Source organism: Arachis stenosperma, chromosome 4 (genome assembly GCF_014773155.1).
Source record: "Arachis stenosperma cultivar V10309 chromosome 4, arast.V10309.gnm1.PFL2, whole genome shotgun sequence".
Classification (NCBI taxonomy): domain Eukaryota; kingdom Viridiplantae; phylum Streptophyta; class Magnoliopsida; order Fabales; family Fabaceae; genus Arachis; species Arachis stenosperma.
In genome coordinates this window covers 104616877-104621916 of record NC_080380.1, presented here as the reverse complement: position 1 = coordinate 104621916, position 5040 = coordinate 104616877, and the positions used below count along the sequence as shown (strand labels likewise).

The following is a 5040-nucleotide window of genomic DNA, read 5'->3' as shown; positions in this document are numbered from 1 at the left end:
TGCAGAGGAAAGTTTTTGCTTCAAAAGTTCATAGGCTCTCATGCAATTTTTATCAAATACAAAGGGTGTATCAGAGACAAGCAAGTTACTCAAAGGTTTGGCTATTTTAGAAAAGTCTCTAATAAACCTTCTGTAAAAGCCAGCGTGTCCCAAAAAACTCCTAACTGCCTTGACATTACTTGGTGGAGGTAGTTTTTCAATGAGTTCCACCTTAGCTTTGTCCACCTCAATGCCTCTATTAGACACTTTATGGCCAAGAACTATTCCTTCTGTGACCATGAAATGACACTTTTCCCAGTTTAATACTAGGTTGGTCTCTTGGCATCTCTTAAGCACCAAGGCAAGGTGGTGTAGGCGGCTAGGAAAAGAATTTCCAAACACAGAAAAATCATCCATGAAAACTTCAATAAACTTTTCGATCATGTCCGAAAAGATGGACAGCATGCACCTTTGGAAAGTGGCAGGTGCATTGCACAATCCAAAGGGCATGCGTCTATACGCAAAAACTCCATATGGACAAACAAATGATGTTTTCTCTTGATCTCTTGGATCAACTACTATCTGATTATAGCCTGAGTATCCATCCAGAAAGCAATAGTAAGCATGTCCTGCAAGCCTTTCAAGCATCTGATCCATGAATGGGAGTGGGAAATGATCTTTTCTGGTGGCTTCATTGAGCTTCCTGTAGTCTATGCACATCCTCTACCCAGTGACAGTTCTCGTGGGTATGAGTTCATTCCTCTCATTTGGCACCACAGTTATGCCACCTTTCTTGGGAACTACATGGATGGGACTAACCCATGGGCTATCAGAAATGGGGTAGATTACCCCTGCCTGCCATAACTCCATGACCTCCTTTTGTACCACTTCTTTCATGACGGGGTTTAATCTTCTCTGAGCTTGAATGGAGGGTCTAGCATCCTCTTCTAACAAGATTTTATGCATGCATATGGATGAACTTATCCCCTTCAAGTTGGCTAGGGTCCATCCAATGGCATCTTGATGAGTTTGTAGCACCTTGATCAATTCTTCTTCCTGTTCTTGGCTCAGGGCAGAGCTAATGATAACAGGATGGCTCTCATCACTACCCAAGTATGCATACTTGAGATTAGGGGGTAATGCTTTGAGCTCAGGTTTTGGTGCTTCCTTCTCTTCTTTCACTCTCTCTGGCATGCTTGGCATGGTTGTTTCAGCAGCCATGATGTCACTAACTTCAATATCCTTGTTGAACTCCTCCTCTGCCACTTCCCTTGTTGTTTCCTCAAAGGTTTCTTGTACTGCAATGTCCACTACATCCACCCTCATGCATTCCTTTAGTGATTCTGATGGATAGCTCATTGCCTTGAATACATTAAACACCAATTGCTCATCATGTAGTCTAAGAGTTAGTTCACCCTTTTGGACATCTATGATGGCTCCAGCAGTAGCCAGGAAGGGTCTTCCCAGGATTATCGAAGCTTTGGCTTCTTCTTCCATATCTAACACCACAAAATCGGCAGGAAATATAAAATCTCCCACTTTCACCAACAAATCCTCAACTATCCCATGGGGGAATTTAAAAGTTCGATCTGCCAATTGGAGGGCCATTCTTGTTGGTTTGGCTTCCTCAATCTTCATTCTTCTCATCATTGTTAGGGACATCAAATTGATACTGGCCTCTAAGTCACACAAGGCCTTCTCCACCATGACTTCTCCTATGATGCAGGGGATTTGGAAACTACCTGGATCCTTCAATTTCTGAGGCAATTTGTGTTGAATGATGGCACTGCATTCTTCAGTCAACAACACAGTTTCTTCATTTCTCCAGCTTCTCTTCTTGGTCATTAATTCCTTTAAGAATTTTGCATAAAGTGGCATTTGCTCTATTGCCTCAGCAAACGGGATGTTGATTTGAAGCTTCTTGAAAATCTCCAAGAATCTGGAGAATTGGCCATCCTTTTCACTTTTCATCAAACGTTGAGGATATGGTGCTTTGGGTGTATAAGGCTTCAGGACCTCTTTTTCTTTTTCTTTTGTTGCAGACGGTGTAAAAGATTGTTCCTGTTCCTTGTCTCTCACATTTTCCTTTGCTTCATCCTCTGTGGTTTTCTTTGAGATCTCCTTTAGCTTCTTTCCACTTCTGAGGGTTATGGCCTTACATTCTTCCCTTGCAATAGCCTTGGCAGTATGAAAAATGCTTGGCCCAGGGGTTTGTTTAGACAAATACACAATTTAATTTTCTAGCTTCTGAATGGCAGCTCCTTGGTTTTGCAAGTTAGAATTGACTTCTTCCTTAAAAGCTTTCAATTCGGTTATGTCTTGACTCATGGTTGCAAGCATTCCTTCTATCCTGTTTAATTGATCTTGAAATTGTTGGTTCGGATTGGATTGGGCAGGTTGGTTATTTTGGCCATGATATGGTGGTTGGGAGTAAGTGTTTTGTGTGGCTTGGTATGATCTTTGGTTGGAGTTGTGGTATGTGGAATGGTTATGTTGGTTGTGGTTGTAAGTTTTGTGGTTTTGTGGTTGGGTTCGCTGGTTTCCCCACCCAAAGTTTGGGTGGTTTTTCCATCCTGGGTTATAAGTGTTGGAATGTGGATCATATGATTGTTTTTGTTGGTTTCCCACATAGTTGGCCTCTTCCCAATCACCTCCTTCAATGCTTACTTCCTCTTGATCTTGTGTGTGTATTGCAGCCACTTGCTTTGTGTCTAATTTCCTGGTGAGCTCTGCTAGTTGCTTGGCAAACACCTTGTTTTGGGCTAGAATTGCATCAACATGGTTCAGCTCCATGACTCCCTTAATGTTGTGCCTCTCTGAAGCATAGTAGTACTCATTCTCAGCCACTGTCTCAATCACTTCAATGGCTTCTTCCACAGTCTTTTTCCTGTTCAATGAACCTCCTGATGAATGGTCTACAGCCTTCCTTGATTCATAAGAAAGTCCATCATAGAAAATATGCAATTGCACCCAGTCAGGGAACATGTTTGGTGGGCATTTCCTTGTCAACTCCTTGAACCTCTCCCATGCCTCGTAGAGCGTCTCACCATCTTGTTGTCTAAAAGTCTGAACCTCAGATCGAAGCCTATTGACTTTTTGTGGGGGGTAGAAACGTGCCAGAAACTTGCTCTCCACCTCATCCCAGGTTATTAGGCTGTCCCTTGGGAATGATTCCAACCACTTAGCTGCCTTGTCCCTAAGTGAAAATGGGAACAAGAGCAGTTTATAGGCATCTTCCTGGACTCCATTGGACTTCACAGTGTCGCAAATTCTCAGGAATTTGGTGAGATGTTGGTTTGGATCTTCATTAGCACTCCCACCAAATGAACAATGGTCCTCCACCAGTGATATTAGCTGTGGTTTGAGTTCAAAATTGTTGGCCTGAATGGGTGGTTTCTGAATGCTGCTACCACAATTCCCAGAGGTTGGGTTTATGTATGAACCAAAAACCCTCCTCTCAGGAATGGCATTGTTTCCATCAACCCTCTCATGGTTGTGAACTTCTCTATCCATGTTGAGATCTAGAGCTTCCTCAAAGTTGTCCTCAGATTCTCCTTCAGATTCCTCTTCTCTCAGTACTCTCTTCCCTCTTACTTCCCTTCTACGTCTATGAAGGGTCCTCTCTGGTTCGGTATATGGAGGAGTTGATGTCTCTCCTCTCCTACCTGTCATACAAGAACACAGCACAGGCAACAAACAAGTGAAATACTCTTGGTTAATGGAAGAGTATGGTTAGAGCAGTTGAGGAATTAATTCAAATAGTTAGTGAGTCAGTGAGTTAGTTGCTTGAATTTAAAGGCATAAAGAAAGAAAACAAGTAACAGAGTGCAGAAATTAAAATTCAACAAGTAACTTGAACTAAATTATCAAAACAAGAAAAATGCTCAATCTAGTTAACTTCCAATTGGAGAATTGTCAATCGAAAACCAATCCCCGGCAACGGCGCCATAAACTTGATAGCCATAAACTTGATAGCTACGATTTTAGGAAATTGCACGAACGGCAAAATTCCTTCCGGCAAGTGCACCGGTTATCGTCAAGTAAAAACTCACAATAGAGTGAGGTCGAATCCCACAAGGATTGGTTGAGTGAGCAATTCGGATTAGAAGTATGTTCTAGTTGAGCGGAATCAAGATTTAGATGAGAATTGCGGAATGTAAAATTGCATGAATTAAAGAGCGAGAATTAAGGTGCGAGAAAGTAAAGTGCTGAAATTAAAAAGGGATGGGGTGATTGCATGAATTGAAATTGCATAATGTAAATAGAAAGTGTAGATCAGAAATGGGGAGTTCATTGGGTGTTAGGAGATATTGAGATCTCCGAATCAAAACGTTTTATCCCTTCCTCAACCAATGCATTTATTGAATTTTGCTTGGCAATCTTATATGATTGGATCCCAATCCCTTGGCTCACCAATTCTCTCTAAAAACAAACAAATTCCCAATCCCTTGGTTTAAATGTTCATAAGAAGAGATGATGCTCGATCACTGATTATACCACACAGTTTCATGAACTACAATTTGGTAGGATTACATGTCACAATATCCATCCAAACCCCAATCCAATTCACTGTGAGAAAGCTTCTCTAGCATGAATCCTCCATTCCTTTCCCAAGGTTCCGAAGGATTCCAATTATGGGTAGTTTCTTTCCCAAGACAACTACCCAATGGAATTAGATCGAGAAGCTTTCTAACAAAATTCAAGAGAAAAGATTGAAGAAGAAGATAAAACTATTATTGATTCATTGAATTACAATAGAGCTCCCTAACCCAATGAAAGGGGTTTAGTGAGTCATAGCTCTGAATTCAATTACAAAAAGATGAAAAATTCTCCAGTGTGTAAAAGTCCTAACTAACTTAAATTCTATCCTATTTATACACTTTCTAAATTGAGCTTCTGTTGTGTTTCTTGGGCTTTGAGGCCTTTCCCTGATTTCCTTTTGCTTTGGGTTTATGGTCCATAATCCTGATGAGGCTGTGATTCAAATCTGTAACATTCATTGAGCAAACTTAGTGATAAACAAGTAATGACACAAGACTCAACAAATGGATGCTCCAGACT

The 5040-nt window shown here is 41.1% G+C and overlaps 1 non-coding gene across 1 annotated transcript; it reads left to right on the top strand.

The window, feature by feature from the left end:
- The first annotated feature begins 2962 nt into the window (after positions 1-2962).
- LOC130977177 (small nucleolar RNA R71) lies at positions 2963-3066 on the top strand. Its single transcript, XR_009084882.1, has one exon. It is a non-coding gene; the product is annotated as a small nucleolar RNA R71 (small nucleolar RNA).
- Positions 3067-5040: the final 1974 nt, after the last annotated feature.